General features: G+C 42.0%; 1 pseudogene; it reads right to left on the minus strand.

The window, feature by feature from the left end:
• Window positions 1-26,978, minus strand: part of LOC137352174 (uncharacterized) — a 296,154-nt pseudogene extending 269,176 nt beyond the window's left edge.
• Window positions 26,979-27,241: the final 263 nt, after the last annotated feature.

Genomic DNA, 27,241 nt, shown 5'->3' on the forward strand with positions numbered 1-27,241 from the left:
AACCACTTTCAATAGAATCAATCTGGCTTTAAAATTTTGAGGATTAAAATATTGTCACAGTTTAAATTCTCTTCCTTCAGTTTAAATTAACAGAGATCTCCATTCAGTTCATGCTGGCCCAGCTGTCTGTGTGTGTTAGAACAGTGTGTCTCCAAAATAAAAAGCCAGTTCAAAAGTCAACTGGAACATTGCATATCGATCTTCAACCTCTGAGTGGCTGTATCCAAGGCAACCCGGATGCACCTTCTGAAACTGGTTGGTTCCCTCACTTTATGGTTGTATCCAACAGCAACCAAAATGTACCTTCTCGCTAACTCCTGAGGCTTGCTTGTTCTTAAAGCAGTACTGATCCTTTGCTGTCTTAAAGACATACTGCATATTTCCCGGAAAAACAAAACAGGTTCATGACACTGGTGCTGCTCCTGACATGCCCTCCTGCACTCTTGATTGAACCAGGGTTGATCCCCAGCTTGATAGTAATGGTAGAGTGGGGGATATGCCAGGCCATGAGTTTACAGATTTCGGTTGACTACAATTCTGCTGCTGCTGATGGCCCACAGCGCCTCATGGATGCCCAGTTTTGAGCTGCTAGATCTGTTCGAAATGTATCCCATTTAGCATGGTGGTAGTGCCACACAACATGGTGGTAGGTACCCTCAATGTGAAGACAGGACTTCATCTCCACAAGAACTGTGCAGCAGTCACTCCTACCAATACTGTCAAGGACACATGCATCTATGACAGGTAGATTGGTGAGGATGAGGTCAAGTAGGTTTTCCATCTTGTTGGTTCCCTCACCACCTGCCACTGGCCCAGTCTGGCAGCTATGTCCTTCAGGACTCAGCCAGCTCGGTCAGTACTGGTGCTACCAAGCCACTCTTGGTGATGGACATGGATATCCCCCCACCCAGAGTAAATTCTGTGCCTTTGCTGCTCTCAGTTCTTCTTCCAATTGGTGTTCAACGTGGAGGAGTATTGATTCATCAACTGAGGGAGGGCAGTTGGTAGTAATCAGCAGGAGGTTTCCTTGCCCATGTTTGATCTGATGCCATGAGACGTCATGGGATCCGGAATCAATGTTGAAGACTCCCAGTGCCAATCTCTCCCGACTGTGCCTGCACCTCTGGTGGATCTGTCTTGCCCGTGGGACAGGACAGGATAGGCCAATAGATATTATTCGGTGAGCATGACTATGTCAGACTGTTGCTCGGCAAGTCTGTGGGACAGCCCTCCCAAGTTTGACACAAGTCCCCAGATGTTAGTGATGAGGGCTTTGCAGATTTGACTGGGCAAGGTGTACCTTTGTCATTTCCAGTGCCTCAGTCGATGCCAGGTGGCCCATCTGGTTTATTCTGTTTTGACTTTTCTGTAGCAATTTGATACAACTGAGTGGCTTGCTAGGCCATTTCAGAGGACAGTTCAGAGAAAAACCACATTGCAATGGGACTGGAGTCACATGTAGGTTAGACCAGGTAAGGACAGGAAATTTCCTTCCCTAAAGAATATTAGAGAACCAGATGGGTTTTTATGGCAATCCAATACTGAGACTAGCTTTTAATTCCAGATTTATTAATTAATTGAATTTAAATTCAGCCAATTGCCATGGTGTGATTTGAATTCATGTCTCCACAGCATTAGTCCCAGCCTACAGATTACTAGTCCTGCAGCATTGGCTATGGTGTCCCAAGATTGCCAAAACACAGTTTAAGCTCACACATGAGCACTGCTGCAATTTGTGAAATTTATGGCATGAGCCATACTTGACCATGAAGATCATTTAATAATTGACTGAGCAGTATGAATTATTATGGGGAAAATTATAACTATGGCCATTTTTGATACAGCACCTAGCATGACCCTTTCATTACTGCATTGTACACTGTACGCTTAAACATTTTAAGATCTAAACTAATATTTTCATAAAGAATTCTTGGCCTTCCACAAGCACATCAAGTTCAAACAAAGCCTATTATTGTAGTGGTGGTCAATGGGACAGTTCTAACACTTCTAAATCTCCAAGGCACAAGACCCCAAAACCATAGGAAAACGCAGCTACTCACTGGCATTGTATGGTTCACAATCCGGAACGGGGTGCTTTTTTGCAGCATCTCACTTGCAGAGGGGTTCTCTGATGTCACAGATCCCTAACATAAAATATGTAAAGAAGGAAAAGGCTATTGAGCTGTTCTGCATATACACATAGTGGTCACAGTCTGTTAAAATAATTTGTGCACCGTTCAAAACACTGCTGTGATTTTGGAGACCTTGTGCGGGCTTTTTTTTTTATTTTACCCATATATTGGGGAGTTAGAGCAGATTAGGACTAACCCTGGAGTAATTGGGCTGTCTGCAGCACCACCTTGTGGAATCAGCAAGGAAAGAACAGAAAGAACAGTCACTGAAAGCCATTGTCACAGAAAGCAGCATTCGCCAATTTTGCTACCAATGTTTTAGTTGATGGAAGTAAAATTGTATCCAATTATTTAACCATATTGAGCTCCTCTCTTTCCTGCACTCACCAATTCTGGTTTCCCTGATGGGTCAAGGTCATGTGACCCTGAACCATATAACCCAGAAAGGCAGAAATTCAATCTTTGAATTGTCTGATTTCACTGTTGAATGTAATGCTCTCTAAAATTGTCCTCAACACCTTCAAGCTAAGAAGTTTCGATTACGATCCAATGATCCCCATGTGTGAGGATATTACACCCTCTACTTTCACATGTGTCGATGGTAAGGGCTGTCTCTACTCATTTAGCTGTACTCAACAAATCTTCAGGAGATGAGGACAAGGGAAGAAAACTGAAATGGGAAGTGGAGAAACTGGCTTAGGTCAAAATTAGTTCAATGCATGAGCTTTACTTACCAGGCTATTTCCGTTGCACGTAGTTGTCATCTTTCCTTCAAGAAAAACATCCCCTAATTCTGGTTGCTCGTTGCTGGCAGCTGGCTGGCTTGTAAAGCAGGACCGTTCAGTCTGATGAGGGCGAATGGCATCTGCTTCACCACTGTTTGAGCTGGAGGTAACTGTGCTGTCAATTGTCACTGCCTGGTCCCTCAAAATCAGTATCTTAATCACACTGCCAGCATTCCTCAGGGCACTCACTGCTTCATGATGGGTAACATTTTGTAGACTTATTCCATTGACCTGCAAAGACAAAGATTTTGTTGACATTTATTATTATCCATTTTGGAAGATCCTGTAACAAGAGGACAGTGAAAATTACATTATTAAATACAATTGGGCCAACCTTTGTCTGCTCTCCACCCCACTTCCTGGCAAGAACAGAGAAGCAGCTGCACAAAAATTGGCAAGGATCACATCCTTCTGAAATTGCATTGGACGGACCTTGAAACAGGCATCCAGCAATCCTGTGGGAACCTTATTTGAACGGAGGTCCTACAACGCCAATATGAACCTTGTGGACCAATTGATAACACACGTTAATGCCCCACCCATTGATCTGTAGTGTAGAACAGCCTCACCGCTGTCCTTAAAGGGACCACAGTGATCATAAGGAGGAGGAGTGTTCTTCCAGGTCCCACAAAAATACCCCAGCCTACATCCAGTCTCTGTGTGGCTCCCCTCAGGGCCCTTTCTCTCTAATTCCCCAGGTTTGTACCGTCAGCAAGCTTAGAGTAGGAATTGGTCAATTACCCAGCTTCTGTGGCCAGCCGGCTGCCTTGAAGCACCATTCAGCACTCGCAGCTCCATGGCTGCGTGCTTAAGAGGCATGACCAAAGATGATTCAGGCCGCTGAGCCTCACTGTGCTATTCGGGAGGCAACACCTGCCTGGTTACCAGAGCAACCATCCCCCACCATACTTATTCCAACAATTCAGGAGACCTGGGGAACTGGCGATGTCAAAGTATCACAATTGAATTCTACAGGTTTCCTTACTTGTTGAATAAACAATTTTCAACAGCTTCACTTGCAACATTCCAGTTAAAAAATAACAGTGCTTGACTTTTGTGTGGAAAATGTTAAATGACAGCAATATGAAGTAGTGTGAATTAACAACCCGGGATACTTGGGGGCAGATGTCAGTCCAGTAGATGTGACATTACAAGTTGATGATTAAACCTTAAAGTAGAGGCAGCAAAGATCTGTGCGTGCATGCTTGTTATTACAATGTGATCTCGCTGCAGGTTTCTTTGGTTCAATTTTACTTTGCAGCTGATGTTGAGTTCCATATGGATTATGCAAGCATTTTCTTTTCTGCAAATCAGCCGTGTAGCAACAACAAAGGTTTTTATTTGCACTATTAACATTCCACAATGCTTAGTGGCAGTTACTACAAGGATATTGCCATGACTACAGGTGTTATAGTTTGCTGGCAAGGAGAGCTAGCACACAGCAGTTTGAGGGTTTTTTTTTTTGATATATTAAACTGCCTGTGGCTCATTACAAATTAGTTGCACTTGGGTGTTGTCTCACAAAATGTAGCTAGAATAAATGGCACATTCCATGTATGAGAGATAACAGCTGTGTGTCAAATTTTGTTCTGGGCCAAAAGCAAGGTGTAACAGTATTTAAAGTTTGCTACAGAGTATTATGTGAGAATGATTTGGTAGTTGTGTGAAGGCAGGAACTCTCACAGCAAACATGTTCTCAGTTTGGTTTTCCTTTAAGCACCTTTTGAACATTATTTGATGGATATTTAACTAATTTGAATATTATTTAACTGGGTCAACCAAAATTTGAAGAGCCACATTTCAAGGATTGCAAGCAAAATGGCCCAAGGGCTGAAATGTTTTCTTTATGCTGTGTTCAATTCAATACAACCAGCAACACCTTGAAAGCTTGGCAGTGAGAACCATCAAGGCAAGCTACGAGCTTAGCTTTTCTTTCATCTGAAGCTAACCTACCCTATCCTACACATATGAGGCACTCTGAACAATGAGAAAACACTTCCTGCACTTGTGCTGACATGTCCTGCCAGGAAGGTGTTAAAAACTTTCAATTCTTTCTGAATATGAGCAGAGCGATGAGCGACATTACAAGTAGAGAGATGCTCAGGGATAGGTGCTGTCCCTTTAAACTGATCAAAGCCCCACTTATCCCCTCCTCATATATCTCAATCCTCCTTTCTCCATTAACATATGTAGTTCTTTCTTGAACTGATTGGCACTGTTCACTTCAAGTCTTATTCCACAAATCCCTTGCCCTTTGCCTGACTTCCCTCCTTATTCCTAGGTTCCTACTACTTAAACATGTGTCCCTGGTATTGGAATTCTTCACTACCTGGATCAATATTGTCTATACTCTGGAAAAGGACCGTTGGGTCATTTAAAAGTTTCCACTTTTCAGTTGAGAACGCTTCCCACCTCTTTAATCAAACCAAGCTCGCTCAGCCTTTTGAAAGTGCTCCTTCTTTTGTCTAAAATGAGCTAATTAACACCTTGTGTTAACTGTGGCTCAGTGGTAATACTATTCACCACCGAGTCAGAAGTTTATGGGTTCAAGTCCCACAGCAGAGGCTTGAGCATGAATTCTAGGTCATCAATCCAAAGCAGTACCGAGTAAATGCTGCATCATTGGAGATGTTGTCTTTTAGATGAAACGTTAAATAGAGTCCCTATTTTCCTTCCTGTGGACATAAAAGGACCCATGTTGCTGTTTTGAAGAGAAGAGTTCTCCCCAGTGTTCTGGCTAATATTTATCCCTCAACCATCATTACAACAGATCATTAAGAAATAGGAGCTGGAGTAGACTAATAGGCAGAGCAGGCTTGAATCATTTTTGATCTTCTACTTCAATGCCATCTTCCCACATTATTCTGATATTCCTGAATATCCAAAAATCCATTGATCCCTATCTTGAATATACTCAATGACTGAGCACCACAGCTCTCTGGGATAGAAAATTCCTTAGATTCACAACCCTTTGAATGATCATTACCTGGTTATTATCACATTGGTGTGTGTGGGACTTTGCTGTGCACACATTGGCTGCCACATTTCCTACGTTACAATAGTAACTACACTTGAGAATTACTTCAATGGCTGTCAAATGCTTTGGGATATTCTGAGGTTGTAAAAAGCGCAAGATAAATGGCAGTCTTTGTTTTCCTTCATCTTTGCCGGAGTGTCTTGATTTTATTCCGACAGGGATGTAAACACAGAGATCAGCAGTATTTCTCAAATTCTGCTACTAATGGAAAGGGGTCAATCTGAATTGGTTACAAGGAGTTTCACAAACTTACCTCCAGTATCATGTCTCCAACTTGTACACCAGCAAGATCAGCAGGGCCCCCCTTCGATACTTTTGAAATGAAGATTCCCTGGCACAAACAACACTCTGAATCATTATTTGTTACATTAATTAGTCTTGTTTTGAAATCAGAAGTTAGATAACTTTGAATCAGACTACAATTACATGCTGTAGCTGTGGGAAACATTTTGAACATCTTAAGGCAATGAAGATTAGAGGTCTTTTTCTGAAAATACAAAACCCTTTTCTATCTCCCTCATCTCACAAAAGCAGCAAACAACACGTCGATACCCAGCAGCCGCTCCCAAGCAGGATCTTACAGTTGTTTGAAATTTCTCTCTGGATTCTAGTTTCATCAGCTTCTTACACTCAATCATACCTAGATTAGGGAGTAAGTTCAATGTCTTCATTTTGGAATTTCTGATTAGTTACCTCTATCAGGAGTTATTAAAATAGAGGCCTTGCCAACACATATTACACAGTCCATTAGAAGAAGTCTCAAACTATGCAAAGCAGGAAAGTTTCATGTCTGATCACCAGTCTGTTCTGATCTCAGCCGTGGTGGATATAGAGACACTACAATTGGCTTCAATTTACCGAGAATCTGGCTCCACATCTTAGTGAGCATTTAGATGTAGTGGTTTAGATAGGAGAAAAACTCCTTATAGGTTTACCAAAGGGAAGTGCAGTGGTGGGCACCAGAAGTTTTTTGTTAGGTAAATATCATCTAATAAATTTCAGGTATTTTATTTCTGCTCGTCTGCAGACAGCTTTTGCTGGGAAGGACCATGTTTAGGCAGGAAAAGATGGGAGCATGGTGCAAGCTGGCAGTTTAAGGTTCAGCATATTGTTTGTAGGTCCACAGTAAGAGGGTTCATTCAGCTGCAATACTTGAGCAGAGGCTGGGAATCACTAAAAGCAGTGATCAATGAGCATTTGCTCCACCAATCTTTCAGGCTGCACCTATGCTTCTTCCAGTTCTGCACTTCTTCATTCTGCTGAATGCTTACTCCTTTTTGCACCCCACCTGAACTGTCCAAACAACAGAAGTTTTATTTTAGGAATCTGTTGCTCTGCTTTAGGATAATTCTGGTTGAGATATTTGTCTCACAGTGTTGACATTCCACAACTGTTAAGGAGTTTCTTCGTGGAGTCAGCCATCACTGTTGCAGAGCACAGCCGCCATTCATCAGTATACATGTGTCTTCAAGCAATGCTGGCAGCATGACGGCTGTATAATGAAAGTGCTTCTCAGATAATGGACATCTATTTGAATTTCTGTGGTCAGAAGCCAGCTGAATATTAATTAAATGAGGCTTTATTGTTGATGTTGGTTGTGGGGTTAATGTGAGGAAAGCCTGATACCAACGTAAGGTGTTACAAAAACCCCACATGCCAAATGGGAAATATTAATTTCATCGATTGGAACTTTGCCTGAGACTTTTACTGGAAATTGTTACAAATAACTTATTAAAAAGAACAGCTAGTGGCCAAGATGGCCGTGAACATTTGCATGTGAAAACCAAAGGATTAGACTGGAGACAAACATGATTGACTCAGCCTAACCAGAACAATGGGGTGCTCTCTGACTCAATTATCTGAGATGACATTGTCAATGTGGTCGTCAAGAGCCATCGACACCCATTGACTTTGAAAGAGCCAACAACGCATCAAGTATGTCTGGGCAACCTGAGGGGAGAGCCTTGAATTTCAGAGAAAATTCCAGAAGAAGCTCATTAAAACACAAAAAGGCAGTCATGCCATGTGACTGCTTGTGCAACTCTGGGAGATTGACTCAGAAGGCAGCCTGTAACTGAAATCGATCAAGGGAACAGCTCGCTCTCTCTCCCTCCCTCTCTCCAGTGGAGATCCAGAGAAGCCTCAGCTGCAACTGGTAAAGCAAAGTCTGCAGACCCCTGCAATCAACAACTAGGACACAAGCAAGTCTGTGTCATGCTAGGCCCTCACCTGCCAAGACATTAATTTTGTCATGAACATTGATTTTAAACTGTTACTGGAGTGAAGAAAGCACTTGTTAAACAGATCAGCCGTGGCTGGAAAAGATATTTGAATATTAACTGACGATGCTTGGAAGGACTCAGGACCATTCCCTGACACATTCAACCCACAATGGACCTTGATCACCAGGTATTGTGTGCAAGAGTAGCATTCCAGAGGCTGCTAAGGTGATACAATCCAAGATGTGGTCAGACCAGTTAGTCACATGACTAAACTGCTTGGCAACCTGCAGTTTTCTGAATTGTACAAACAATTTGAACACAGAAAGACTGTTTGCTCCTGGACTGAGAAGATCTCTCTTGTCTGCTCCCATTGCTTTCTCACAAGACTCTGAATCCACTGAAGACACATGAACCCCAAGAGAGAAAAGTCTCCCACAGCAAACAAGGTTTAAGAATAATACAGGGCCCCAACAAAAAGCAAGATCTACCTACAATCAAGGACTCCACAGTGAGCTTGAAGAACCATAACAAAAATGCTTCCACTTTATTTTTCTTCTGCTCTTCTCTATCTCTATTTGCTTGTGTGTATCGCGTATGCATGCTAGCATGGGCGTGTCATGTATCCATAGGCTTTAACCGAGTTAGAGTTCCAGTTTAAGTTTAATAAATTTCAACGTAAGAAAACCTGTTAGTGCTGGTTTCTTTGCCTTATAAGTGGAAAGCAGTGAACAAGGATTCACCATTGGGGGGGGCTAAAAACATGATGTTTAAAATTAAACCCTGCTGTGGTAAGACCAGGTGAAGGCTAAGAGGGACCCCTAGACAACTTTCTCACTGGGTCGTAACAGAAATGTAGGGGCTAGCATCCGGAATTGACCCACAGACAAACGAGAGAAATTGGAAGTGGGAAGCCAAATTGTTCCCAATCAACAAAAAAGCAAGATTTCAATACAGGTTTTCTTGTGGTGATGTGTGATTGAATACTGGCATATCTGCAACTGAAGCTAGTAGCTCCCTGAGACAGGGTGAAGTAACTGCGATAAGTTAAAAGCACTGTCTATGGAGGAGTTGAGGAAAATGGCTGAGCAGTGTGGGATCACTGTACGTGGCAAGGCTAGGAAGTCGGAACTCCTAACATGAATGGCCAACTGTTTTTCCCTTGAATCTGAAGGAGCAGTAACAGTGTTAGAAGCAGACCCAGACAGGGTACTGCTAGCAAAGATACAATTGGAACAAAGGAAACTTGAATTAGAGAAAGAGAGAGACAGGAGAGGGAAAAAGAGTGTGCCTTCCGGAAGGAATGTGAAGAGAAAGAAACAGAGCAGAGAGAGAGAGAGAAAGACAGGAGAAGGAACGAGAGAGAGAGGGAGAGAGAGAGAGAAAGAATATTTCAGAAGGAATGCGAAGAAAGAGAGCTGAAGCAGCTTGAGTTAACTAGGGGTGACAGAGTAACCCCAGTGAAAGCATGGCCAATATGGAGGAGCGTAATTCAGGGATGGCGACAGAATTGTTAAAACTAGCTCAACTAATTCCAAAATTCAATGAGGAAAATGTATAAGATTTTTGTCCTTTGAGAAATCGGCAAGGCAGATAAAATGGCCAGCTGAGTCCTAGTCTCTTTTACTACAGAGAAAGCTAACTGGAAAAGCGCATGAGGCTTATTCCCTGTTGCCAGATGAGAGATCATCCACTTATGAACCGACAAAAAATGCTATCCTCAGGGCATATGAATTAGTACCCGAAGCCTATCGCCAAAAGTATAGAACCCTCAAGAAGCAAGCTAATCAAACTTATCTGGAGTTTGAAAGAAGTAAGCAGCTGGCTTTTGACCAGTGGCTGAGGGCTTTTAAGGTACAGCTCAGTTATGAGAATCTCAGGGAAGTAATTCTGTCAGAGGAATTTAAACACTCTCTCCCACTCTCCATAAAGACCCATGTAGAGGAGCAGCGGGTTAAATCAGGGTGCACCTGCTCAGTGAAGGAGAAAGGACCCTGATGGAAAGCATAGCAGAACAAGCTGTGGCTTTAACTGCAGTAATAGTGAGACTCAGGAAGCTTACGGCTGCAAGTGCAGGAAAATTTAACAGAATTCCTGAAGGTTATCAGGGTTTTGTGTCTGAAGGGAAAGTAACCCCATACCCCTCGAGTGGGGCAAGCAAGCCCATAGTAATTCACAGGGACACAGGGGCCACTAGATCCCTTTTACTGGGAAAAGGCCTGATCTTTCCCCCAGAGAGTCCAGTGAACACCAGAATGGTGGCGAATGGTATTGGAGGGCAGTGTACGCCTTTACCTGTACACCGGGTGCAGCTGGAGTGTGACCTAGTTTCAGGACCAGTGACCATAGCGATTGTCCCTAGTTTGCCTGTGGACAGGGTTGACCTGCTCCTAGGTAATGATCTGGCAGGGGTGAAGGTGGTAGCCTCCCCAGTAGTGAAAGAAAGACCGCAGGAGGTCAGAGAGACAGGGCAGTGACAGGAGATGGTCCCCTGCAGTTTCCCTGAATGTGTAATGGATCAGGCCATGATCACATCAACTCCCCCAGAGGAGAGTGAATTAGCACTGCAGGCAGATGACCATGAGGTCTGTCTGTCTGAGACTTTATTTGGAAAGTTAGGAGACCGGGAATGAATTAAATGGATTTTCCCTAGGTGAGGCTCAGCAAGCCGACCCAGTATTGCGAGAGTTAGCACAGGCTGCCCAGTCTGAAAGTGAAGCAGAGGGAGTCTCTGATTGCAACTATTTAAAGAATGAGGCACTAATGAGGAAATGGAGTTCTCCTCACAGACCTGTGAGCAAGGAGTAGACAGTAGTTCACCAGTTAGTGATGCCGCAGAGGTATCGGAGAGAAATACTGAGAAGGGCCCATGAGACTACAGTGGCTGTACATGCAGGTATACGAAAGACCAAAGCCAGCATAAGACAGCAGTTTGATTGGTCAAAACTCCACAAAGATGTGGACATCAGGACCACAATTTCAATTAAGAATTCTGGGATGACTGAACTGTGTTTAAATTCCATTTATTACAGACTCTACTCCAACCACCCAAACCTGTTTTTCCCTTAGTAATCTATTTGTAGGTGTGGCTCTTATATGAATGTGGGCGTGGATGCGTAGCCTATTTTCATTAATCTTAACCGGTTTAGAGTGATCAGGTCAATAAACTTGCATCTTTCTTGTTTAAACTCAAGAAAACCTGTCTGATTGGTTCTATGGCAATTATATTAGAGGAAAAGGAGCAAGCGCTTACTGAGGTAAGTTCAATCACTGTGTTAAACAATGGATAAACCTGTTGTGGTCAAACCAGAGAAGGGGCGAAGGGGAGGTGGGGGGGGAGGCGAAAAGGGAGCCGGAGACTCCCTCCGCACCTCGTCATTACAAAGGTCTCATCTAATGTGTCCTGCACTGACAGCAACCTGCTAGCGTACTATCTGGTTGATGCATTGTTCCCAAAGAGAAAGTGATGAAAATATAGGGCTCGATTTTAACCCATTAAAAACCCAACCCCTTGCAGAGAGTTAAAATCACGTCTGCCATTTTCTTGATACATTCATGATTGCAGACTGGCTAACCTGGCAGATATCCCCTGCGCTGGCTTGGAAGGATCCAGCAGTGTAAAAGCTTACTGTTGTGGTAACTTTCACAGCTAGAGAGATATCCCTGCGGTAGAAGTTGTGTGCCCGTCAGCCTGGACTCGGTGGCTTAACTGCGACAGTCTCTTTAGTGAAGTTGAAGCAGCTGAGACAAATGGCCACAGACTTGCCCTGGTTGCAGGGTTGGTGGTCAATAAATACATGGGCTGGGTCACTGAGGGCACTGATACCTCAGTCATTGAGTCTGCATTTGATGCCCTCTCAAGAATTCACCTTCCTCATCTAAATTGTGGACTGATATGGAAATTCCTTAAGGAATTCCCATATTCAGCCCTTTGTTTGCTGCAACTTCAATCGAAATAGCAAAAACAGAAACAGGAATACACCCTGCAAAAATAGTGCCCATTGCAGCACCAGAAACCAATGCAAGGAGCAGAATCTAACTTTACATGTATGATCAGTGAAAAATGATATATGATTAGTTATCAATTTTTCCAAGAGAAAGCTAACTTTAAAAATCAAACCTCAACAGCCAATGTGCCCATTTTACATTTGGATGAACAGCTCCAGGGGCAAAGTTCACCTGAGTAATGTGGCATTCATTGTGGGATCTGATTACTGTAATTAGCATATTTCAAAGAAACTTGTGTTTTCTTTGCTATAAAATGCGATGCACAGCGAATCAAGCCTGCATACTGAGTCCTTGACAGCATACTCAGACCAACTGAAGCTTCTTGCTGCCAGTGGGACATTGGAAAGTCAGAACTCAAGTGTATACCCCCACACTGCACAGACATCTATCATCATCAAGCATATCTTTCTCTTTATGTGAGCCTTCATGCAAGGTTTCTAGTATTTTCAATAATAGTGTTACCAAAATCAGCTCGCAAACTATTTTTAAATACTGAGGATTTTGACGATGGAAATCGGAACCAGGTTCCTGAACAAATTTAATTGTCTTTTTTATTTGTTTAAATGAATTTTAACTTCCAGGACTGTTCCTGAATTTGCTCTCCATTCACATCTTGAAACTATAAGTGATAAATATTTTATACAGTAAACCTTTTTCAAGAGAAATATTAAAATTGTTAGCCAATGCTTCTGTAACAATAACAAAGGTCCTCATACATAACCAGAGGTTTATGTTTCATGTAAAAGTCCTAACAACAGTTCTCTACCTGCCCACGTTAGGCTTCTCTTTTCAGATGCTGACAGAGCTGCTGTGTCTTTCCAGTTTTTACTTAAGAAGACATGGAGCCAGCTTTATTCTAAAGCAATGCATTCTGTCCAATTCTCAACTTCAGAGGTGTTGCTGAGCATTTAGCACAAGATTCCATCACAGAGTAATAACAACACAGAAGGAAGCCATTTTGCCCAATGGGTCTGTAGTATAAGGGTCTGAAAGGGTTAATCTTTGGTACAGTGTGAGTAACACCTCCCACTGTGATGATGTTAGAGATCACATGTGGTAGAGACCCAAGAAGGAGAAACAGCATCATGTCAGCAGTGAGTTAGACCTCCTTAAAAGTGTAAATATTTCCTGAAATGTAATAAATGAGATATTGTTCAAAACCTTACAAAGACTCAGTAATCTCTACTAGCTAGAGGAATCAAACCTATCTCCTAGTAGCAACAATATACAACAGAGTCCATGCCATTGATTGCCTCCTGATATTGATATTAATTGATATTATTAGACATTAAGATCTTCCAGAAGATTTAATTTAATTTAAAGGGCTAAGTCATGGCAGGAGAGCTCAAAGCCGTGGTGTGCTCCTCGTGCTCCATGTCGGAAGCCGGGAACAATTCCAGTGCCCAGGACCAGCATGTGTGCAGGAAGTGTCTCCAGCTGCAGCTCCTGGAAGCCCAGGTTTCGGAGCTGGAGCGGCTGCTGGGGACACTGTGGAGCATCCACGAGGTGGAAAATATCGTGGATAGCATGTATAGAGAGGTGGTCACACCGCAGGCTCAGACCCCACAGGCAGGAAGGGAATGGGTGACCACCAGGCAGAGCAAGACGACTAGGCAGGCAGTTCAAGAATCTCCTGTGGCTATTCCCCTGCAAAACAGATATACTGCTTTGGATACTGTTGGGGGGAATGACCTTGAAGGGGAAAGCAGCAGCAGCCCAATTCGTTGCACCACGGTTGGCTCTGCTGCACAGGGGAGGAGTAAAAAGCATGGGAATGCAATAGTTATAGGGGATTCAATTGTAAGGGGAATAGATAGGCATTTCTATGGCCACAGAAGAGACTCCAGGATGGTATGTTGCCTCCCTGGTGCTAGGATCAAGGATGTCTCAGAGCGGTTACAGGACATTCTGAAGGGGGAGAGTGAACAGCCAGTGGTCGTGGTACACATTGGTGCAAACGATGTAGGTAAAAAAAAAAAGGATGAGGTCCTAAAAGCAGAATATAGGGAGTTAGGAAGTAAGTTGAAAAGTAGGACCTCAAAGGTAGTGATCTCAGGATTACTACCAGTGCCACCTGCTAGTCAGAGTAGAAATAGCAGGATATATTGGATGAATATGTGGCTGAAGAGATGGTGTGAGGGGGAGGGTTTTAGATTCCTGGGACATTGCGACCGGTTCTGGGGGAGATGGGACCAGTATAAACTGGACGGGTTACACCTGGGCAGGACCGGGACTGATGTCCTCGGGGGAGTATTTGCTGGAGTGGTTCGGGAGGGTTTAAACTAAAATGGCAGGGGGATGGGAACCTTTGCAAGGAATCAAAGGAGGGGGAGATCAAAGACAAGAACAAAAGACAGTAAGGAGAATAAGAAAGGTGATAGGCAGAGAAATCAAGGGCCAGAATCAAACAGCGCCACAGTGAAAAACAGTGGGAAGGGGACAAGTAATGTTAAAAAGATAAGCGAAGTCCCTGAAGGACATTACAACAATCGACAATGGTTTGTGCCTTAACGCACGGAGCATTCGCAATAAAGTGGATGAATAAACCACGCAAATAGACGTAAACGGCTATAATATAGTCAGGATTACGGAGACATGGCTGCAAGGTGACCAGGGATGGGAAATGAACATCCAGGGATTTTTTATTTTATTCATTCACGGGATGTGGGCATCGCTGGCCAGGCCAGCATTTATTGCCCATCCCTAATTGCCCTTGAGAAGGTGGTGGTGAGCTGCCTTCTTGAACCGCTGCAGTTCATGTGGGGTAGGTACAACCACAGTGTTGTTAGGAAGGGAGTTCCTTTTTATTGACTTCGTAGCGGTTAAATACAACTGAGTGGCTTGCTAGGCCATTTCAGAGGGCACATAAGAGTCAACCACATTACTGTGGGTCTGGAGTAACATGTAGGCCAGACCAGGTAAGGACAGCAGATTTCCTTCCCTAAAGGACATTAGTGATCCAGATGGGTTTTTACAACAATCAACAATGGTTTCATGGCCATCGTTAGACTAGCTTTTTAATTCCAGATTTATTAATTGAACTCAAATCCCACTTTCTGCTGTGGTGGGATTTGAACCCATGTCCCCAGAGCAATACCCTGGGTCTCTGGGTTACTAGTCCAGTGACAATACCACTACGCCACCGCCTCCCCCGATATTCAATATTTAGGAAGGACAGACAAAAAGCAAAAGGTGGTGGAGTTGCATTGCTGGTTAAAGAGGAAATTAAAGCAATAGTGAGGAAAGATATTAGCTCTGATGATGTGGAATATGTATGGGTAGAGCTGACAAACACTAAGGGACAAAAAACGTTAGTGGGGGTTGTATATAGACCCCCAAACTGTAGTGGTGATGTTGGGAATGGCATTAAACAGGAAATTAGAGATGCATGCGATAAAGGAACATCTGTAATTATGGGTGATTTTAATCTGCATATTGATTGGACAAATCAAATTAATCACAATACCGTAGAGGAGGAATTCTTGGAGTGTATACGGGATGGATTTTTGGACCAACACGTTGAGGAACCAACTAGAGAATAGGCCATCCTAAACTTGGTATTGTGTAATGAGAGAGGATTAATTGACAATCTAGTGGTGCGAGACCCCTTGGGGACCAGCGACCATAATGAGATAGAATTCTTCATCAAGATGGAGAGCGACGTAGTTGATTCTGAGACAAGGGTCCTGAATCTTAGTAAAGGATGCTACGAAGGTATGAGGCATGAGTTGGCCATGACAGGTTGCGAAACGTTACTTAAAGGGGTGACGGTGGATAGGCAATGGCAAACATTTAAAGAGCACATGGATGAACTGCAACAATTGTTTATCCCTGTCTGGCGCAAATGTAAAATGGGAAAGGTAGCCAAACCATGGCTTTCAAAGGAAATTAGAGATAGCATTAGAACCAAGGAAGAGGCATATAAATTTGCCAGGAAAAACAACAGACCTGAGGATTGGGAGCAGTTTAGAATTCAGCAAAGGTGGACCAAGGGATTGATTAAGAAGGGGAAAATAGAGTACAAGAGTAAGCTTGCGGGGAACATAAAAACTGACTGTTAAAGTTGCTATAAGTATGTGAAGAGAAAAAGATTGGTGAAGTCAAATGTCGGTCCCTTCCAGTCAGAAACAGGGGAATTTATTATGGGGAATAAAGAAATGGCTGACCAACTAAATACACACTTTGGTTCTGTCTTCACAAAGGAGGACACAAATATACCAGAAATGTTGGGGAACACAAGGCTTAGTGAGAGAGAGGAACGGAAAGAAATCAATATTAGTAGAGAAATGGTGTTGGGGAAATTACTGTGATTGAAACCCGATAAATCCCCAGGACCTGATGGTATGCATCCCAGAGTACTTAAGGAAGTGGCCCTAGAAATAGTGGATACATTGGTGGTCATCTTCCAAGATTCTATAGACTCTGGAACAGTTCCTACAGATTGGAGGGTAGCTAATATAACCTCACTATTTAAAAAGGGAGGTAGAGAGAAAGCAGGGAATTATAGACCAGTCAGCCTGACGTCAGTAGTGGGGAAAATTCTAGAGTCCATTATAAAAGATTTTATAGCAGAGCACTTAGAGAACAGTGGTAGAATCGGACAGAGTCAGCATGGATTTACAAAAGGGAAATCATGCTTGACAAATCTACTAGAATTCTTCGAGGATGTAGCTAGTAGGGTTGATGAGGGGGAGCCAGTGGATGTGGTTTATTTGGACTTTCAGAAGGCTTTCGACAAAGTCCCACATAAGAGATTAGCATGTAAAATTAAAGCGCATGGGATTGGGGGTAGTGTATTGCGATGGATAGAAAATTGGTTGGTGGATAGGAAACAAAGAGTAGGGATAAATGGGTCTTTTTCCGAATGGCAGGCAGTGACTAGTGGGGTACCGCAGGGATCGGTGCTAGGACCCCAGCTATTCACAATATACATTAATGATTTAGATGAGAGAACTAAATGTAATATCTCCAAATTTGCAGATGACACAAAACTGGGTGGGAGGGTGAGTTGTGAGGAGGATGCAGAGAGGCTTCAAGGTGATTTGGACAAGTTGAGTGAGTGGGCTAATGCATGGCAGATGCAGTATAATGTGAATAAATGTGAGGTTATCCACTTTGGTAGCAAAAACAGGAAGGCAGATTATTATCTGAAAGGCTATAAACTGAGAGGGGGAAATATGCAGTGAGACCTGGGTGTTTTCATACACCAGTCGCTGAAGGTAAGCATGCAGATCCAACAGGTGGTAAAAAAGGCAAATGGTATGTTGGCCTTCATAGCGAGAGGATTCAAGTACAGGTGCAGGGATGTCTTGCTGCAATTATACAGGGCCTTGGTGAGGCCACACCTGGAATATTGTGTGCAGTTTTGGTCTCCTTATCTGAGGAAGGATGTTCTTGCTATAGAGGGAGTGCAGCAAAGGTTTACCAGACTGATTCCTAGGATGGTGGGACTGACGTATGAGGAGAGATTGAGTCGGTTAGGATTATATTCGCTGGAGTTCAGAAGAGTGAGGGGGGATCTCATAGAAACCTATAAAATTCTAACAGAGCTTGACAGGGTAGATACAGGAAGGATGTTCCTGATGGTGGGGGAGTTCAGAACCAGGGGTCATAGTCTAAGCATATGGGTAAACCTTTCAGGACTGAGATGAGGAGAAATTTCTTCACCCAGAGAGTGGTGAGCCTGTGGAATTCGCTACCACAGAAAGCAGTTGAGCTTAATTTAGGGAGCCAATCTCCTGCGACTAAACAACATTGGAAATGTCCAACATCATATTGGTTTGGGTACTGTAAGAGGTGCCCCTGGTGGTCGCCTAAAACGGCCATTAGATCCTTTGAATATGCTAATAAGAGGTCGAACAGCTGTTTTACAATCCAAACCAGAAATCTGTTTGCCCTGGTGTACAAGCAGCCTAACCAGCAGTCCTTAAAGGGATCACTGGAGGCTGCTCGCTCCTGCTGGTTTCACATTAAAAGCGTAGGCCACCAACAGCCACTGCTAACCCCGCTACCCATCACCTACATCCCCAGACTCTCCATAGGTCCTCAGTCAGAGTCTGTGGCCACAACTTGTGCCCACAGCTCAACAGTAACATACCAATGAGGTTGGCAGACCAATTTGCCTAGTACTGCAGCAAGCCTCATTAAGTTCCAACCTCAGCATGTGCCCTTATTTGGGTGCAATCCAATTTCTAAGGCAAACTGACTAAATATTAGAATGCATTGTTAAGAAAAAGATATTTCTTGAATTAGCATTTCTGGAAGAAATTGGCCAGGAATTTCTTCAGAGTTGCTCCCGTTCCACCGTCATAACTTTGTCTTCAATGAGCGAAGTCTGGTGAAGATATGGTGGTGGAGCAAGAGAAACTCAAGAAATTCAGGGCCATTGAATCCAATATAAATACTGATGAATGAAACCCCATACATCTAGGAATAGGGAAATAAGGCTATTTGGAAATGGAGCAATAAAATAAACCTCCGTAACAGAACTACATAATTTATACAAGAGAGATGCAACATGATGCTCAGAGTAATTGCTGAATTATCCTTGTCTGACAGCTTCAATACTCAGCTTGAGTTATTCCAAATTGTGCCATAAGACATTAGAACCTAAAAATTACTGTTGCTGATATCAATGGATGAACACTTGAAGCGTTTGTACGACATTTCTCGGCCATTTAAATGCAGCTGTTAACCAGTTTATTTCAATTAAATGTATAATCTCCGCACAAGCACCATTTAACTCCCAGGCTCACCCAATTTGCTACCATGGACATTAAGACATTGACCCACGGTTAAGTAATGGAGGAAGGAACAAAGAGTCAATTAAAAGGTTAGCAGTAGTGTCCTGTGCAAATACCTGGAAAACCAGTGTCATAAAAGACTAGAACAGAATTCCCATGCAGACTGAAAATCTATAATAGAAAGATAAAAATGAACAGATGCAGACTGAACATTTTTTTTTTTGAGTGGCAGGTAGGAAGTATATAATTTGCATAGATTTCCTCAGTCTTTTAAGAGAGAAAATTGCAATAGTTTGAATTTACTGTGTTTTTAATATAAAACTATTAAAAGTACCACAGGCTAGAGGGAAAAGTTGCTGTCAAAAAATTAGAAAATACCAGAGACAAATTATTTTGCCAGAAGAAATTTTTCCAGACCAGTTGGAAGCCTGAGAACGAAAAGAGTGTGTTGTCAACTCTAAACAACAATGTAGAAATAAAAAGATCACTGCTGTCCCTCCATGCATCCATAATCTTTGGGCAGGCCCAGATAAGATGTGTGATAAAAAAAACAGAAAGTCAACTGGACAGATACACACACAGAAAAGCAACAATTATTGGGATGTCAGAGTAAAGGAAGACTGCTGATAGGTTTATTTCATGAGTGTGAGAGACTCAGACATTTGTTTGACAATGCTCCTGTCAAGAGGCCTGGGAAGTTTTACTACCACCACTGCCATTCACCCTAATCTTACATGTTACCTCCCAGTCACTTCAAACAGGTCTGGGTACATGTCCCCTACCAAATTTCTCCAATGAACAAGGGTAAATGATGCAGGCAGACCTGGCTAGGGCGAGAAAATGAAATACTTCAAAAATTGAGCCACGTAGATGGAAAACTAAAACTAACTTGGACTTTGATTTGAAGTTCAGAGTCTAGCACAAGTGGGGAGCTGATCACTTCTACATCTGTGAAACAGTAGGTTTCCAAATATCTCGTCTAAAATATCAATAAGCGGACCTCAAACAGCTCAGCTGAATTTCCATCTATTCCAGTCATACACTATCTGCTAACATGCCCATACAATGATTCATGGGTGCGAGTTAATGATTCTCCTGCAGTTCCACTCCAGGGCACTAGAAATGTGCTGTGGAAATGCAGTTGATAAGGTGGAATATTTTTGAGTAACCAGCTACATAACACAACATATTTCTGCTTTGCTAGTAATATCGTTCATCCAAAACTTTCTTGCAAAATTCACCATCAAGAGTAAACATTTTCTCCTTGATGGCAAGTCAATCAACATTATGATTTTCAATCACGCTTAAATTATAAAAACTTACTTCATCATTCATTTTATATGAAGACGACCCTTTTCCTCCAGCAATGCTGATCCCCAAACTTCCCATCTGGCTGCACACTGTGATATTGAGCTTTTAAAACAAAAAGAGAACATAATCAGAACTAGCACTGATTTTGGTAATGTATTTTTGTGAAGAGTTTATACACTTGCAGCTAAATGCCTCATCTGCTGCAATACCAGTGGCTACAGTTTGCCCAGAAAGAAAAACAAATTCAGAGATTTTTCTCCCAACCGCTCGAAAGCCAGTGTGTGAATGTTAGGTTAGAACATCCAATAGACTGGTCAAAGTCACTGTCAATGCCAGAGAGAACAAATATGGACAAATGTAAGTGAGGGAGAGAGGAAAGACCATTAGACCAATTTGTATCCACCCCAGTAACCGGACAGTGCAACTTTGTACACAACCCTCCCCAACCACCAGGAATGCTAATTCCTGGGTGAGTCAAAAGTTTCATCAGTGGTGCATCATCAGACAAACTTAACTAACTCATACCCCTAATATGTCCAAAATTGCTCCTCTTCACCAACTTGTCAACTCCTTCTTAAAGCACTGTAATGCGTTGATACTTGCTTTACTTGAGTGAGGTACTGAGCACTCAGGGAGCTATACCCAGTATGAGTGGCCATCTTTGTGGGAGGGTGTATCTCAATGAGTAGTATGTTACCCCTTTGTCCCATATATCCATGTCATGGCTTAGAGAGGTAGTTGCATGCATTATAAGGGCATGTCAAAGTGATTTTTTTATATATATAAGTCAAGAAAAGTGTATAAACCAATGATTGTGATGGGATTTGAATTCAAGCCAGCAAGTTTGAGGTCAAACAACTATGCTCATTGGACCTCGGTTCCCTGAATCAGGTTTGCTTGATTTGTAATCACTTCACCTTCTTTGGAACATTAAACATTAAATAAGTGAAACTCTGCTTGTGAGTATATTGTCCCTACTGCCATTGAAGGAACTCACCTAAAGCTAACTAGCTAACTAATCCTGAAAGGGACATGCCTCATGTATAATATTTGTGATGGTATCTACTTCCCACTTTATAAAACTTTGCTCAAGTGTAAGTTATATTGTTTTTCCCTCCCCAAACTCTTTTAACCTCAGCTATTCACATTATTTTACATTTTTGCACTTTGTCTGCATCAGTGGATCTGAAATATTTGCTTAACATACAAGTACTTCTATTCATTTTTCTTTCCTTTTTCCCCAAACCATCCTTTCCCAGTTATTCACATCACAACAAAAGATATTTTTTTCTCCTAATTACTTTCCACAAAGGACATATAGTCACTGGGAAGGATGTTGTTAGTGTAGCACTGCACCAGGTTGGGTTTTTTCCACCATTGTTGAGTCTCTAAATGACCTGAACCTTGAAGAGCTGGTCAGTCATTCATCATGGTACCAGCCTTGCTGGCTGACTCCAGCTGTAATCTCCAAGTTCAGTGTTAAAGAACATCCCTTTCCACCCTGGGACAAATACCTGAGCAACAGAAACAAAACACAATACAAAGAATATCTTCAGCATCACTTTCTATTTAATGGTTAAGCTACATGAAACTCAAAATGTGCTTTTCAATCTGTTGCTTAAATTTTCAGCCTGGTTATCATGCGATAAAGATTGTCACAGTACAGTCTCGGTGTTGAAGTGCCACAGGAGCAGGATGAAACCTTCATATGTCGTGCATTCTCTCTCTCATACATTGAATAACCTCCATGATGTCTCTCTCTTTCTCGCTCTCTCTCACATTGAGCAACCTCCATGATATGTCTCTCTCTCTCACCCATTGAATAACCTCCATGATGTCTCTCTCTTTCTCGCTCTGTCTCACATTGAACAAACTCCATGATGTGTGTCTCTCTGTCACCCATTGAATAACCTCCATGATGTGTCTGTCTCTCTTTCACATTGAATAACCTCCCTGATGTCTCTCTTTCACATTGAATAACTTCCATGATGTGTGTGTCTCTCTCTTTCACACACATGGAATAACCTCCATGATGTGTGTGTTCTCTAACATGAAATAACCTCCATGATGCCTCTCTCTCACACACACATATTAAATAACCTCTATGATGCATCTCTCTCTCCCTCACATACTGAATAGTCTCCATGACGTGTCCTGCTCTCTCACACTATGAATTTCACAACAGGTGCTGTGACAGCTTAGTTGAAGGATCCATTTCTTGGTTGCCTGGCAATGTGGCTGGTTGTGGTGCACTCAGGATATTATAGTTCTGTCACAGCAGGATTAAATTACTAATCTCATAATGAATCACATGCTCAGACATAGTATCAGTCCACGGGAGCTGGAAATCCCCAGCACAAAAACCCAGGTGGAATTTCTTACTCTGGGATTGAAAGAGAATTCAAAACCAGACCCAGCAGAGCAGGACACACATCTGGAAATAAACAGTAATCTTGAAATGTAGAGTATTATATAGGCAAATGTATGGATAGCTTTAATGATTCTGGGGGAAATTACAGAAGTCGTTTGTGTGTTTTTGTTATCTCAAATACAGCTGTATGTTCAGAAATGCAAATGGGGGCTTGAACCATTTAGAAAAAGTACATTCTGCAATGTGATTGGTTCAAATATGGGAGATTTCCTGAGCTAGATTTCTTTTTGTTCGTAGAAGTAGGTTATTGAACCAATAGAAAAAGTCTGACACCTAATTTATTTTCAATGCTACAGCCAAATATACATCTTACAGGTGTATTGTACAATCTGTTATATGCACGACTTTCAGTAAGAAAAGTAAATTTATGTATAGCTTATCAGGGTCCCATTATGTGCTAATGCACTTTACATCTCATGAATGTTTTTTGAAGTCACTGTGATCATGTAGATAAATACATTCACAGGCAGCAAGATCCCAAAGCAACAAATGATCAGTGAATCTCTTTTTTTTGTTTGTGTTAGCTGAGGGAGGTAATCAGACTCTGCCAGGTTACTGGAAAACTCCCTCATCATCTTTAACCAGTAATATGAGAGCTTTCACCGCCACCTGAATAGGGAGATAAATTCTTGGCTTAATGTCTCATCAAAAGCAGCACCACAGACAATGTAGCACTCCCTCAGTTATGCACTGCAGTGGCAGGTTGGGTTATGTGCTCAAGTTCAAGATTTATGGAGAAGGAAGCTGCTAACTAGGCTAAGGTAATACTATTTCTATAAATATGTAATCTCATTTAACTGTGAAATAATTAAGAGACTTTTATGTTACCTTTGTCCAAGTTCCTTTGAATCCAGTGGATATAAAAAGTGTCATTTGGCCCCCATTTCGCTCTGGACACCTACTCTCAGCACCAGCATTGTTTGACAACTTACAGACCTGTTGTTTGTTGCTGCCCGAAGTACTTGATAGCTTGGTTTGCCTGTGATTATCACGCAGAAAACCTCTCATGTGTCGGTTTCGATGAAAACCTTCTTCCGTATCAAACAGGCTGCCAGAAAATTTAGATACAGGTTCCTGAAGTTTTAAAAAACGTGACATACCAAAAAAACAATTAAAAGAAATTTAGAGAGTTGAAAAAAGTCTTAAAATTCTATTTGGAGGAAGATACTTGCATTTATATGGCACATTTCACGACCACGAGACATCTCAAAGCACTTTACTTTTAAATATAATCCCCATTGTAACGCATGAAATTCAGCAGCCAATTTGTGCACAGCAAGGTCCTGCAAACAGTAAGGTAATCATAACTAGATAATCAAATTTAGCTGTGGCTCAGGGATATGTACTTGACAGGACACTCTCTTGCTCTTCTTTGAATATTAACATAGGATCTTTACCTTCCACCTGAGAGGGCAGATGGGGCCTCAGTTTAACATCTCATCCAAAAGACAGTACCTCCAGCAGTGCAGCACTCTCTCAGCACTGCAATGCAGTGCCTGCCAAGATTAAGTGTTCAAGTCTCTGAAATGGGACTTGAACCCACAACCTTCTGACTCAGAGAGAGTGCTACCACTGAGCCAAGACTGGCAGTTATATGGTGATCTCACACACTGCACCATGTAGATTTTTTCCTGTTTGACATTACATTGTGCTTAACCATTCTATTAACTGCAGACATTATAATGATGTACCACTTTGAGTGCATAACGCAGAGTCATTCCTTAGACTGACTGAGTTTATTTTATTTGTTCTTGCTATATGGTTGACACTGGTGAGGCTGCACCTATTGCCCATTCCAGGCTGCACTGAGAAGACGGTGGTGAGCCTTCATGAAACAATCTAGACTTCGTGGTAATGCTACTCATGTCAGAGTCATAGTCATAGAGTTATACAGCACAGAAACAGGCCCTTCGGCCCATCGTGTCTGTGCCGGCCATCAAGCACCTATCTATTCTAATCCCTTTTTCCAGCACTTGGCCCGTAGCCTTGTATGCTATGGCGTTTCAAGTGCTCATCTAAATACTTCTTAAATGTTGTGATGGTCCCTGCCTCCAACACCCCTTCAGGCAGTGTGTTTCAGATTCTAAATTCCCTCTGGGTGAAAACATTTTTCCTCAAGTCCCCTCTAAATCTCCTGCTCCTTAACTTAAATTTATGCCCCCTGGTTATTAACACCTCCGCTAAGAGAAAAAGTTTCTTCCTATCTACCCTATCTATGCCCCTTATAATTTTGTATACCTCAATCAGGTCCCCCCTTCAGCCTTCTCTGCTCGAAGGAAAACCTCCCTAGCCTATCCAGGCTCTCTTCATAGCTGGTCTTCATGTGTTGGTGTTTAGTAAGGAGTTCTAGAATGAAGGAGCAACAACATACACGACCAAGTCAGGGTCGTGTGTGACTTATAGGGGAACTTGGATGTGATGGGTATACCCGTTACAATGTTTTTCTGTTTCGGTAGCAGAGGTCACAATGCTGCAATCAGGCAACTGGTTGGAGCCATTAAAATAGCAGTCAGGCAAATGTCATGGGACTGTATTAATGGTTCATTGGCTGATACCACCCATGCTGATTTTCAGGCTGCAATCATTTGTCATACAGTTTTGGATTTTAATGAACAATGAAAAAATGTCCAACACAAGAACTATTCACGTATGGCATAGAAATTAAAGACTGGATTAGTTTCTTTCAGCAAATTATACTGAATTTTATTGATTTTTTGACAAAATATAATCATACAGCACAGAAGACAGCCATTTGGCCATCGTGCCTGTGATGACTCTTTGAAAGAGCTGTCTAATTAGCCCCACTACCCCACTCCTTCCCTATATCCCTGCAAAATATTTCCCATTCAAAAAGTTAACCAATTTCCTTTTAAACGTCATTATTGAATCTGCCTCCACCACCCTTTCAGGCAGTATATTCCATATCATACCTTACTACATTTTCCTCTGGTTCCTTTTGCCAATTATCTTAAACCTGTGCTATCTGGTAACTGACACTCTTTCCAGTGGAAATAATTTATCCTTATTTGCTCTATCCAAACCCATTAATTTTGAGCATCTCTATTCAATCTCCCCATGACCTTCTCTGCTCAAAAGAGAACAATCCCAGTTTTTCCAGTCTCTCCACAGAACTGAAGACCCTCACATCCCAGATTCCATTCTAGTAAATCTCCTCTGTACCTGTCCAAGGTCACTCCAAGGCTAAACATCCTTCCTAAAATGTGGCACCCAGAATTGGACACAATACTCCAGCTGAGGCCTAACCAGTGAATTATAAAAGGTTTAACATAACTTCCTGGCTTTTATATTCTATGCCTCTATTTATAAAGCCAAAAATCCTGCGTGCTCTTCTTTTTTAAAAAAAGGACAATCTGATCAACTCGTCCTACCACCTTCAAAGATTTGTGTACATGAACCAGAAAGTCTCTGTTCTTGCAGCCCCTTTAAAATTGTACCAATTAGTTTAGGATCTGCATTATCTCCTTTACTTGGGTTGAATAAAGTGCCCTAATTATGACATTTGCTACATTATTTCAGAATTATCTGAATTTATTGCTAAATTACCCTCATGTTTCAAGCTTAATGAACAGAATCAGAAATTATATTACAGTGGAAAATTATGCAACAGAAGGGTCGGACATGTTCGTGTAAATAGCCTGAAGGTGTCTGAGTAAAATTAACACAAAACAGTACACCTAGGCATTTTAACAGAACTGTAGCAATAACCAACTTCCATATTTGGCAATTATAAAAGAAATTAAATGCAAAACAAAATCTAAAGCCTAAAGAACATAATTTTCAGGCAAATGTGTGGTCACCTTAGCTGCTATATTGAGGTGCAGTAATACATTGGCAATGCAGGTGGGTGTGGCAACAAGCAGCTTTAAATAAGTTATTATGGTCAAAGGTTACAAGAAGCAAGAGTTTTAATTGTCATTTTAAAGTGTGAAATCAGGTGACCTCTCATTACTGTTCCATGCAAACTAATCATTAGTGTGCACTTCAGTACAGCAGAAGCAATAATCATGACCCCTATAACTTAGCACATAATACAGCCTCTAAACCCTGCTCATTAATATTTCAATCAATGTTTCTATTAACATACGCTCCTTACATCCTCATAGTGGTCTTCCATTTCCTCAGCCTCCTGCTCAGGACTGGCTCTGCACCTGCTCCTTCTGTTGTGGTCTGAAGAACGTTTGGACTCTTGTTCATGGATTTGCTGTTTAGATAGTGATGAAGCCCAATGTACGCCACTTGAGTCCCAGCCAGGAATAGCAAAGTTTGTTGGTGATTTAGGCTGGCGTTTTAAGGAATCCTATAGGCAAGAAACAAAGTTCAGGATTAAATATGTGGTGACCATGCATGTCGAGAAATAAGAAAAAAAAAGTTCAATGACAACTTTCTCTGATACATCAGATATCATATCACATGGTTTAAGCACTTTACGCCAAAGATTTCAATTTGTACGCATATGCTGACGGGATATACTGTTCTTATTACCTAGTCTTCACCCAGTAAAATGACACTGTTTCCACTCACCACAAAACCAGCAACACAAGAGTATTTTAATGA

Source organism: Heterodontus francisci, chromosome 3 (assembly GCF_036365525.1).
Source record: "Heterodontus francisci isolate sHetFra1 chromosome 3, sHetFra1.hap1, whole genome shotgun sequence".
In the NCBI taxonomy this organism is placed as follows: Eukaryota; Metazoa; Chordata; class Chondrichthyes; order Heterodontiformes; family Heterodontidae; genus Heterodontus; species Heterodontus francisci.